Below are 13133 nucleotides of genomic sequence, written 5' to 3' on the forward strand. Positions count from 1 at the left end.
GGGTCAGGGAATGAAGAAAACGCAGTTATGTGATCCATCACGCTTCGATTTAGGGATCACAAGGAGGGTGTGTAGCCACCTGGGTTGGCCACTTCCCGACTTAAAATGGAGAACCGCAAAGACTGAAGGGAAATTTAGCCAACACAGGCAGAATTGAGCAAGTGCAGAAATCATGTGTATTGAAACTCGCAAAAACCAGACAGCACTGAAACCAGCAGCCATCTGCATAGTAATGAGCGATTCCAAGGCACAATTGAAACACTTAAGGTGAATAAAGCCAAGCCAGACTCCTCGGCGCCAGCAGGAGCTAAGACAAAGGAAGGCCAACGGACATTTAGGGACCGCCCAGCGATCATGGAACAACTCCAATATTGGAGAAATCGATCCAAGTGATCAAAACGCAGTCCAATCATTTGGAACCAGGTACAGGGTCCGCCCTGAAGGGCGGGAAGCCCCTGGGGACTATAAAATAGAGTCCCCAAGTTCAAATCGTCCTTCTTGGCAGGGTCACTCAACAACGCGAATCAACCCCTGAGAGTGAACTGCCCAAGCGGCCACATCAACCAAGTAAGTCTCCAGTCAATGCTCACTACGAGATAGGCACTCCTAGTTACAAGTCCATACCAGCTTTTGAATCCTGCAGACTCAGGACCTGAACGAAAGGACATTTGTTCCCCTGATCTGGTGGGCCAGTCCGAAGCTCAGTATAGGCCTTTTAGTGATAGAAATAGTCTAGAAAGTAGAGTTATATGCATAAGTAGTGACTTTCTGTATATAATAAGTGTGTTTTGATTTGAATCTTACTAATTGGTGTGTTGTGTTATTGATCAGTACTTGAATTTGAACCTCGTGGCGGTATCATAAAGATACCTGGCGACTCTAGAGCAAAGGTTAAACAGACAAAGCAAATTACGATTTAAGAGCCAACCAAAAGTAACCAACACCGCCTCGCTGGTGGATGTTGCCTAGCACCAGGTTAACCTTGGTGAGATGCTGTGGGACATGTCCCGCTCCCAGTTGGGAATGGCCGAGGGGCTGTGGAGCTTGTCCAGTCGCAGGTGGGCATTGCCAAGGCGCTGCAGAGTATGGCCTAATCACCGAGGAGCAGCACTGAGGGCATCGACACCATGGTGCAGACGTTGGGGGGCTGCCAAGGTTGGCAGAGCCAGATGATGCACGGGCAGCTGGGGCTCAATACAGATACTCCTCTGTCCCGAAATGAACCACATGGCCCGATGCACACTGATGTACATTCAATTACTCGTGAGACAAGGAGAGTCATACTAATCGGCTTTAATCATCTAGAACTGTACCCAGCAGCTTCGATACAGAAAGTGAAGGCTGCTGGGATGGCATAGGTTCTTATACCCCGCCTCTCAGTGTGGAGCTATGTTCGTTAGCCAATGGTAGACTCCTAGGTCTAGCCAATGGGCATCCACCTCTCAGGTACTGCAATACCGGGTATTACCACATTCACCTCCTGTTAAAAAAGGACTCAGCGGGGTGATGGCCAGTGTTACTGTCGCCTTTTGCATGGTAGGACAGGTATTGCAGGTACCGTGATGTCAAGGGTAACAGAGAAAGTTTTTATTGTTTTATGGGGCAGCAATCAGACGATCGGGTGGCCTGGTTGTGCTTCTGGAGCGTCTGGGCTTTGGCGGTGATCCTGGTGTAGGCCCCTGCGGTTGTGGCTCCAGGAACGTGGTGTCTTCCTCCCTGGCAGCTTCGTTACCCCTAGGCGGCGCTGTTGGGGCGAAAAGTGGGCTGGGGGGAGGGGCGCCTGTAGGGGGCGCCGGTGCCTGTTCGGCGCTGAGTAGGGGCGGCGGCAGTACTGACCCTCCGGTCAGGTGCTGCGGGGAGGGTGGGGGTGGGGGCAATGTTGCGGGTGCGCGTGGGGCTCCGGCGGGCGGCAGGTCCCGAAGGGAGACCATGTCTTGGCGGCCGTCAGGGAACATTACGTAGGCGTACTGGGGGTTGGCGTGCAGCAGGTGGACCCTCTCGACCAACGGGTCCGACTTGTGCGCCCTCACATGTCTCCGAAGCAGGATGGGACCGGGTGTCGCTAGCCAGGTTGGGAGCGAGGTCCCAGAGGAGGACTTCCTGGGGAAGACAAGGAAACGTTCGTGAGGTGTCTGGTTTGTGGTAGTACAGAGCAGTGACCGAATGGAGTGAAGGGCCACTGGGAGGACTTCTTGCCAGCGGGAGACTGGGAGATTCCTGGACCGAAGGGCCAGCAGGACGGTCTTCCAGACCGTTCCGTTCTCCCTCTCTACCTGCCCGTTTCCCCGGGGGTTGTAACTGGTCGTCCTGCTGGAGGCGATGCCTTTGCTGAGCAGGAATTGACGCAGTTCGTCGCTCATGAAGGAGGACCCCCTATCACTGTGTATGCACGCGGGGAAACCGAACAGTGTAAAGATACCCTGGAGGGCCTTGATGACGGTGGTTGTTGTCATGTCTGGGCAGGGGATGGCGAATGGGAAGCGGGAGTATTCGTCAATCACGTTAAGGAAGTGCGCGTTGCGGTCGGTGGAGGGGAGGGGGCCTTTGAAATCCATGCTGAGGCGTTCAAAGGGACGGGAAGCCTTTATCAGGTGCGCCCTCTCTGGCCGGTAGAAGTGTGGTTTGCACGCCGCGCAGATTTGGCAGTCCCTGGTGACGGTCCTGACCTCCTCGATGGAGTAGGGCAGGTTGCGGGTCTTGATAAAATGGAAAAAGTGAGTGAGCCCCGGGTGGCAGAGGTCCTCGTGGAGGGATCAGTGGCGGTCCACTTGTGCCGCGGGACAGGGCATCAGGAGGCTCATTTAGCTTCCCCGGACGGTACAAGATCTCGTAATTGAAGGTGGAGATCTCTATCCTCCGCCGCAAGATCTTGTCGTTCTTAACCTTGCCCTGCTGTGCATTGTCGAACATGAACGCCACCGACAGTTGGTCCGTGAGGAGAGTGAATCTCCTGCCGGCCAGGTAATGCCTCCAGTGTCGCACAGCTTCTACTATGGCCTGGGCCTCCTTTTCGACTGAGGAGTGGCGAATTTCGGAAGCATGGAGAGTGCGGGAGAAGAAAGCCACGGGCCTGCCCACTTGGTTGAGGGTGGCCACCAGAGCGACGTCGGACGCGTCGCTCTCGACCTGGAAGGGGAGGGACTCATCGATGGCGCGCATCGTGGCTTTTGCAATGTCTGCTTTGATGCGGCAGAAGGCCTGGCGGGCCTCCGTCAACAGGGGGAAGGTTGTGGACTGGATCAGGGGTCGAGCCTTGTCTGCGTAATTAGGGACCCATTGTGCATAATAGCTAAAGAAGCCGAGGCAGCGCTTTAGGGCATTGGGGCAGTGAGGGAGAGGGAACTCCATGAGGGGGCGCATGCGTTCAGGGTCGGGACCTATGACTCCATTTCGCACTACGTAGCCTAGGATGGCTAGACGGTCTGTGCTAAACACGCATTTCTCCTTATTGTAAATCAGATTAAGGAGGTTCGCGGTCTGGAGAAATTTTCGGAGGTTGGTGTCGTAGTCCTGCTGGTCATGGCCGCAGATGGTGACGTTATCAAGATACGGGAACGTTGCGCTTAAGCCGTACCGGTCAACCATTCGGTCCATCTCATGCTGGAAGACCGAGACCCCGTTCGTGACACCGGAGGGAACCCTTAAAAAGTGATAGAGCCGCCCATCTGCTTCGAAGGCAGTGTACTGGCGGTCCCCATGACGGAGGGGCAGCTGGTGGTAGGCAGACTTGAGATCCACCGTGGAGAAGACCTTGTATTGCGCAATCCTGTTTACCAGGTCGGCTATACGGGGGAGAGGGTACGCGTCCAGCTGCGTAAACCGGTTGATGGTCTGGCTATAGTCGATGACCATCCTATGTCTTTACCACCACTACTTGAGCCCTCCAGGGGCTGTTGCTCGCTTCGATGACCCCTTCCCTCAGCAGCCTTTGGACCTCCGACCTGATAAAGGTCCGGTCCTGGGCACTGTACCGTCTGCTCCTGGTGGCGACGGGTTTGCAATCCGGGGTGAGGTTCGCAAACAGGGAAGGCGGTTCGACCTTAAGGGTCGTGAGGCCGCAGACAGTAAGGGGGGGAATAGGGCCGCCGAATTTAAAAGTCAGGCTTTTCAGATGGCACTGGAAATCCAGCCCAAGGAGGGTGGCAGCGCAGAGGTGCGGCAGAACGTACAGGCGGAAATTGCGGAATTCCCTGCCTTGGACAGTGAGGTTCGCTAGGCAGAATCCCTTTATCTCCACTGCGTGTGACCCGGAGGCCAGGAAGATCCGTTAGTTTACGGGATGGGTGACAAGGGAACAGCGCCTTGCCATGTCGGGGTGGACGAAGCTTTCCGTGCTCCCGGACTCGATCAGGCACAACGTCACGTGGCCGTTGACAGCGATCGTTGTAGTGGCTTTCGCTAGTGTCCGTGGCCGACTCTGGTCTAGGGTCACGGAGGCCAGCTGCAGCAAGGGGGAGTTCCGGTCAGGCAGCGTGGAGTCGGCGGTGCTGGGGGCTTGAGGCCGGTTCAGGGTAACGGAGGCCAGCTGTAGCAAGGGGGAGTTCCGGTCAGGCAGCGTGGAGTCGGCAGTGCTGGGGGCTTGAGGCCGGTTCAGGGTAATGGAGGCCAGCTGTAGCAAGGGGGAGTTCCGGTCAGGCAGCGTGGAGTCGGCAGTGCTGGGGGCTTGAGGCCGGTTCAGGGTAATGGAGGCCAGCTGTAGCAAGGGGGAGTTCCGGTCAGGCAGCGTGGAGTCGGCAGCGCTGGGGGCTTGAGGCCCCATCCAAGATGGCGTCAGCCACGGGTCGCACATGGAGTCCGGGAATACAGAAGGTGGCGTCGGCGAGGGACAAAATGGCGGCGCCCATCCACCCAGCGTGGTGGCCGGGGGGCAAAATGGCCGTGCCCGTGGGTCTCACGTTGCCTGTGGGTAGGAGGGCGGCGGTGGGCCTTGGATGGCCGGGACCTGGAACAAAGGCTGATGATAGTCGCTGGCGACCGCTGCCACGGCGCGGGCCTGGCAGACCACGACGTAGTGGCCTTTCTTGCCGCACCCTTTGCAGGTGACGGTGCGGGCTGGGCAGCGCGCGCGGGGATGATTCGCTTGCCCACAGAAGAAGCAGCGTTGGCCGGCAGTGAAAATGGGCCGTCTAGCGGCGCAGGCCTGCGGGGTTAGCGGGAAAGTCTGGGGGGCTGCCGCGACGGGGTGCCACGCAGCCCAGGGGGGTGCCGTGCGCCCGGGAGCAAAAGCCAGTGCATTTTTGTATGCAACGTCCATAGACCTTGCCAGGGCCCGTGCCTCAGTGAGGCCCAACGTGTCCATTTCAAGGAGCCTTCTGTGGATGTCGGGAGAAGACATACCTGCCACGAAAGCGTCCCGAATTAAAAGTTCCGTGTGCTCATTCCCCGTGACTGGTGGGCATCCGCAGTTCCGCCCCAGCACTAGTAGAGCCTGATAGAAGTCCTCCAGTGTTCCGTCAGGGCTCTGCCTTCTAGTTGCCACCAGGTGATGGACGTAGACCTGGTTCAGAGGACGGATATAATGTCCTTCTAGCAGCGTGATAGCTGCAGCATAATTCTCCGCCTCCTCAATTAGAGGATAGATTGCAGGGCTGACTCGGGAGCGTAGAAGGTGCATCTTCTGCCTTTCCGTGGGGGTGTCGGCGGCTGTGTCGATGAAGCTCTCAAAACACACCAGCCAGTGCTTAAAAATACCAGCGGATCTGTCTGCGTGGGGACTGAGCTGAAGGCACTCCGGCTTGTTGCCAAAGTCCATCCTTTAAGAAGTTCTAGCTGACTAAATTGATGCACAATCAATTACTCGTGAGACAAGGAGAGTCATACTAATCGGCTTTCATCAGCTAGAACTGTACCCAGCAGCTTCGATACAGAAAGTGAAGGCTGCTGGGATGGCATGGGTTCTTATACCCCACCTCTCAGGGCGGAGCTATGTGCGTTAGCCAATGGTAGACTCCTAGGTCTAGCCAATGGGCATCTACCTCTCAGGTACTGCAATACCTGGTATTACCACACACATCAACCAGGAGGAGGAGCACAGGGTGGACCCATCCCATGGAGTGGCAAATGTGGCCACCAGCTCCCCTGTATTCCACCCCTCTGATGAGGCTGTGTCTCACAGCCAGCATACGGGACAAGGCTGTGCATGTGCTGCCGTCAAGTGAGCCGAGGTCCTCCCACCGCAGAGCCCCCTGAGGATGTCCGCCAGGGGCAGCAAAGGCAAAAGGACGAGGTAAGCAGTTGGATGCCTCCACCTCTGATGTGCATCCTGGGAACGGTAGAGCTAGGAAGGCAAAGCACATCGAGGATCACTGACGGCACTAGGGTAGGGGTGGGGGGTGCAATGGTGGGCAGAAGGTAAGGAGTGAAGTGTGCCTTGGGGGAGAGGGGCTTGTTGGGGGTTTGGGGGGTGAGGGAGGGAAGGTGGGGATAGTGGGGCAGCACCATCAGGAGAGTGGGGCACTGGTGTACGCTTGTACGAGGAACATTAAAATACCCTCACTACATCCAGTATGACTCCCCTGTTCTTTGTTCCGCGATGAGGGCCGACCACCAATCCCATGCCCCATCCCACCAGACACACCATGCCCATGCTCACCCGACCATGGACATGTGCCTAGGGCTGGGGCCCATGCCCTGGGTGATCGGAAGTTGGCTGCTGCTTCTGTGGTGCTGCCTCCCGCACCGTGAAAGCACCGTGTCCATGCATCAAGGTCTGATTTGGATGCTGAACAATTTGCACCACATCCATCATGGGCGGCCAACCCACGAGGATCCACTTGGAATGTTTGAAGTGCTCGCTGAACCATGATTATCATAGATTATCATAGAATTTACAGTGCAGAAGGAGGCCATTTGGCCCATCGAGTCTGCACCGGCTCTTGGAAAGAGCACCCTACCCAAGGTCAACATCTCCATTCTATCCCCATAACCCAGTAACCCCACCCAACACTAAGGGCAATTTTTGGACACTAAGGGCAATTTATCATGGCCAATCCACCTAACCTGCACATCTTTGGACTGTGGGAGGAAACCGGAGCACCCGGAGGAAACCCACGCACACAAGGGGAGGATGTGCAGACTCCGCACAGACAGTGGCCCAAGCCGGAATCGAACCTGGTACCCTGGAGCTGTGAAGCAATTGTGCTATCCACAAGGCTACCGTGCTGCTGATGGTTAATTCTCTATGAGCAATAGCCTTCAGGCGCAAGGCCAGAGGCCTCCGTGGTCAGTGGAGTTGTGGGTGGTCGGTGGGGGTTGGAGTTGTCCACAGAACGGGAACACACAGTATAGGAGTTGACATGGCGGACCCACGCACATCCGAATTCCCCCCCCCCCCCCCCCCACTCACCCCACCACTTACCCCACCACCCTGCAGGGCCCTCCCAGCCCCAAAACCCTCAGCCCCCACCTAACTCTACTACCCCTATCCCCCATGGCAGCCCACCCCCAACCAGGACTGCACCCCCCAGTTGCCCCACCCCCCCCGAGCACTGGGTTAGTACCCCTGGGCTCTTTGCCTGTGAACAAAGATGGCTGCTCACCTCTTCGGCTCCCAGCAGCAGCCCATCTGCCCGGCTGACATTTTTCAACAGGAGTTCTGCTCGGCGCCAGCGTGGCTACTTGCTGGGGAGGTCGCTGGATCACGGAAGACCGTTGGATAAGGGGTGGCTACCATTAATTGTATGGAAATAGGGCTTAAATGGTGATTATTAGTTTCTTGCCAAGCTAAGACGTGATCCCGATTTTGCCTACGGGAGCGGGCCGGTTGCATCTCAAACTGCTTGGCACCCGGCGTTGTTCTCGTTTTCGGCCTCTCCAGCTATTCGCCGGCCTCGTCTCGCTCGAACGAGAGCGCAACGAGGCCAGAGAATCACGCCTTAAGTATGGGCTAGCCCGGTGAGAAATTACCCGGGCCCAGAAAGGTGACATGGGGCGCGAGCGAGAGCTGGCGAGGCTGTCACTGCTTTAAAACGTTAATTAGACCACTTAATGAGGCCCCACGGGCTTCACATCGCAAATGACTATCCCACCGGCTGATCCTCTGGGATCGTGCTTGCCAGCCCCCTGCTAATAAGCCCCAGGTTTCGGGGATTCCGATCTGGCCAGACTGTTTGACGCGGTAGACGTCAGACGGAATTCCCTGTTCCCCGAGGGTCTTGAAGGGTCAGCCACAGTGCAGCCAGTGCCGCTGAGGAGGAAGAGCCAGCAGGCATCAGCTTGGGAGCGTCACCAGGAGGACTGGCACCTAGTGCCCAAGGAAGGTCAGCGATCTCCACTGGGCCGCACGGGTGGGTTGGTGCTGCCCCTCGACACCCCCCCCCCCTCAATGAGCATGCACCTGGCACTGCCCCTGCCCAGCACTGTTTCATGTCCCGACCCACCCTGTCCAGCACTGTCATCCATGCCACTCCACCATACTCCCCATTTCCCCCCATACTCCCCATTTCCCCCATTCTCCCCAGCCCCCATACACCCCTCCCCTATAAGTCCCATCTTCCCCCACCGAAACTCGCCCCACCCCCGCAATGAATGACGTGTCCAGCTCACGATGCCCACTCTCTGTCCCTGCAGGAGAAGTTGGCCCACAACAGACTGGAGAGGGCCCAGACGGGTGGCGGTGTACTGTATATCAGAGTCCTCACCCCCTCTGAGGAACGGGCCCTGGGGTTCGTGGGGTTGGCCGAGGACAGATCTGTCACTGACTTGAAGGTTGGCATACAGCGCAGAGGTGAGGTTCCACCAGCCCCCACACAGATGACCTGTCACACGTGAGTTGTTAATGCCATACAGCCTGACCCATTCCTCCTACTGACCACATGTCCATTCTCCTGCAGGATCTCCATCCAACGATGCCGGCCCATCTGGGGTGATTCCGCCCCCACCTCCATGCCGCCCCCCTCCCCCTTCCGCCTCCCTTGAGGAAACCTCAGAGGAGAGCTCTGAGGAGACCATCGTATTCGTGGCACAGCTGTCATCCCCACCCCCAGCAGCGCAGAGACACACATCTGAATGGTCGACAGTAGTGGACCGGCTTCTGGGGCACAATCTGATGAGCACCACACAGTTCTTGGTGCACATTAGGTGGAGGCACAAATGCCCAGATGAGGCAGCAGTCAGAGGTCTGCTGGATCCCAGGACCCAGCTGGGTTCCAGTCAGATGTTGAGCCTGTGGACAAGCTTTACCCGAAGCTGATGGGGACGATAGGGGACGGCCCTGATATTCAGAGGGGGATGTCAGCGACCCTCCAGCAGGTCCACAGTTGACTGGAGGAGCCCCAGGGGCTACGGGCGCAGGCGATGTCATCGGCAATGAATGACACCGAGGCCAACACGCTATGGTGGCAACCGCAGTGGAGAGCCTGGTGCATGACATCAGCAGCATGAGTGGAGGTGTCCAAGGCTTGGCTCAGTCAGTGACGGCCATGGTTCAGTGCCTCAACAGCATGGCCCAGTCCCTGGGGGACGTGAGCCAGTAACAGGTGGATCTTGATGAGGTGCTGCGGAGCATGTCCCAGTCTCAGGTGGGCATTGCGGAGACACGGAAGAGCATGTCTCAGTCACTGAGGAGCATCGCCAAGGGCGTAGACACCATGTTGCAGACATTGGGGAACACCAGGGGTGGCAGAGCTAGATGATGCAGGGGCTGCCAGGGCTCGGCCCATCTACACCTCCGTACTGAGGTGAACCCCAGGTCCCTATGGGGACTGACCTGGAGGTGGGGGCATGGGTGCCAACCCAGAACCACCCTATGGAGTGGCGACGGTGGCCACCAACTCCCCCGAGACGTACCTCCCCCTGACAGCAGCCCGTTTTGGAATCAGCACCCAGAAAAGGGCAGCACAGTGGGGCATGTACCGCTGCCAAGTGCGCTGGGGCCCTCCGGCACAGGGCCCCAGAGGACGCCCATCAGGAGTATCGAAAGCACGGGATGTGGTCGGCAGCAGGCTGCCTCAACTTCTGATGTACATCCTGGGGACACACCTAGGCACAGGAGTAGTGCACGGAAAGCTAAACATGTCGACGATCACTGGCAGCGTGCTGGGGGTGGAGGGGGCTGGGGATAAGGGGGCGAGGGTGCGGTTGGAGAGGGAGGGGGTGGGGGGAGGGGTTGGAAAGGGTGGGGATAGTAAAGAGTAGTCATGCTAAAACTATATAAAGCACTAGTTAGACCACTTGGTAATCCGCACGGGACACATGTGGAAAGCTTGCTCATGTTCCCCGTGTCGCTCGAGGAGAATGAACTTCCCGCTAACTATGGGGCGGGGTTACATTGTATATAAGGTCGGCCAGAATGTGAAGAACGATGGAGAGAAAGGACCAGTGACTTTCACCCCTTGCGTACATACAACTGTGTTAATAAATAAGTTTATTTTTGTTACTCTGTGGAATTTGCTACTGTAGAGAGCTGTTGGGTTTAAGTTGTTAAGTATGTTCAAGGCTGAGATAGACAGATTTTTAATCAGTAAGGAAATCTAGGATTATGGAGAAAATGGAGCTGAGGATTATATCAGATCAGCCACAATCTCACTGGATGGTGGAGCAGACTCGATGGGCTGAGTGGCCTACTTATACTCCTATGTCCTATGGTCTTATAATCTTATAAACTGTTGATAGGAAACAGTCTGAAAAACATGCTGAGAATATTTTCTGACACTAAAACACCCTGAACCTAAATAATCTTTTGTTCACTGCTTCATACATTATCCTTGAAAACTGACTTTAGTGCCTTTGTCCATTCACTAAAGAGTGTAAGAATTCTCTGCAGCACCAACATACTCCATCTCCCATTAAGTGCTGTGTATTATAAATATATGGTCCCTTGTTATGGGCCAGGGTTTAGAGAACCCCAAAGTGTATCATGGAGTTCACCTGACCCACAACATTTAATAGATTGTGGTATGGGGAGCACACGGCCCACTCTACAGGTGTGGTACAGCAGAAATGGAAAAGTATTTTTTCAAGCGAAACAATGTTTATTCTGTTGCCTTTTTTACCTGCTATAAATATGGCAATCAATGAGGTTGCCCTTCTTTCTTTAGATATCGATATTATAATGCTCAGAGTCGCCAGGTATCAAATGATACCACCACAAGGTTCAACCGGATATCGATCAAAGAGCCAAACACCAGTTAGTTAGTTCAAGATCAATGATACTTTATTTACACACACAATTAATCATGCAGCATAAACACTACTAGTTAAACTACACCTATCAACTATGACAACCTGTACTTAACTTCAGGCACCCGGCTTATGTCAGAGGAACAGTGGCCTTTGTTCGAATCTGGATCTACTGGGTCTGGAGAAGTAACTGCTGCTCAGCTGGGCTCATCCGTCTGGTAGCAGGTGTTGAACTTGGACTTGCTTCTGGTGATGCTGCACTTGGAGGTGGATGTTGCCGGAGTGCCAGGTCCAAGAGAGATCGAACGCATAGCGGGGAGTTTTGCGCTCTTTTTGGCAGTCCTTTGGTTTGGACCCCATTAATTGGGTAGTTCTTGATCACTGTATTCAATTTGAGCCAATAAAGGGGCGGGTGCCTTGATGGCTGGGTGTGTCCTAAGCGGTCATTGACCCTGTTGTTGATGCTTCCTGAGTAAAGGGAGTGGCGCCGAAATGTGTGGGATTGTATTGATTACTCAAGTCTCACGGAGATGGGCCATCTAAATGCTAATCGGTTGGGGGTTTCGATGCTGTCTGGATTCTTCACCCACAAATATACATTCAGGCTCTGAGCCTGCCTGAATCTTACTTTGTCCACATTTCCCTTTATGCTTTGCGACAGTCCATGTTTCTTATTGTGAGTGGCCATCCCAGATGGCTACAGTCTGTCCTCTTGATCCTCAACGCGAAGCGTGAAGGATCACACTACTGAATCGTCTCCTGTTCTCTGATATGCCAGGTACACTCAATCAAGGACAGGTTCTATCCTACTCTGTCCTATGGGTCGAAACATTTACCTAAGTTTTCTCTAATACAACACATATCTATAAAAATTCTAAGGGGGCACTATAACATTCAATCATACATTTCAATTTCTTTATACACAAAAAGGGGAACCTCTAGCTACCCTTAACTAAACTATACTCATGCTGCTATCAAGTAACCAAAGGAACCTATATTACAGTACAAAATAAACAATAGCAGCATCACATTCCTACTTAACACTTATATCAATTTACAGAGAAAGTAATTTTATTTTAAAAAACGCGGAACTTATTAGGGAGGGAAAAGGGTTCAAAAGGGGTGTGGGGTCTGTTGAAGTCCGAGAAAAGGGGCTCTGAGTGTGTATACTGGAGGGCGGGAGGCTCTCCTTCGCCATTTCCGAAGCCTGATAGTCTGGATGACACGGCAAAGTATCGCTATAATCAATAGGGCTTCTACCGTGTACGAAAGGGAATGTACCGTGTACATAAAGGGAATACCACTTTATGATATTGTCACACCATGTGGGGGTATTAGTGGCTGTGTCTATGTGTAGTGTAGTGTCCGGGCTAGGGGTGTCATGTTGGGTGGTCATGTTTAGGGCTGTGTGGTGAGAGGTGTAGGGTCCGCTAACGCGCGCAACTGTATTGATCCAACGATGATCATGATGCAGATCATCAGGTCCGTCTTCATCTTGTCTGTGTCTTCCTCTGTCTCCTGGTATATTCGTATCTTCCTGGGGGTAGAAGCATAATATCTGTTCTTAGCTTGTTGTTTAATACCTCGTTTGTCTGTCTGTTTCTCCTTAACGTCAATTTCCCATTTAGAATCGTCACCATATGTGACTCCCTCATTTTTTTTATTTTAAAAAACAACCATTTGGGAGACAAGACATCCCAAAAATAATTCTGTCACAGTGGGAGCACTCTTGCAGCCTGTGTTTGATGGGCTGATTGGGCGGACAATTTCTCCGTCCAGTGCAAATTTGTTTCAACCAAGTGTTTGAACATGTAAATAGCAGGTGGGGGTTAGCAACCGAAGGGTCACCGGAAAGGAAACAAAAGTTGTGGCAAAGTGCATTTTAAAAACCATATTTTTAAAAGAACAGCAAAAGAGTTTTGAAAAGAACTTTCTGAATAGGGTGCGTATGAGCCGCGGCAAGGAAAGAATGGGTGGAAACCCCGGTAGGACGGTGATCAGTGGGGTTGCTCCAC

The sequence above is a fragment of the Scyliorhinus torazame genome, chromosome 9 (assembly GCF_047496885.1).
Source record: "Scyliorhinus torazame isolate Kashiwa2021f chromosome 9, sScyTor2.1, whole genome shotgun sequence".
NCBI classification, from domain to species: Eukaryota; Metazoa; Chordata; class Chondrichthyes; order Carcharhiniformes; family Scyliorhinidae; genus Scyliorhinus; species Scyliorhinus torazame.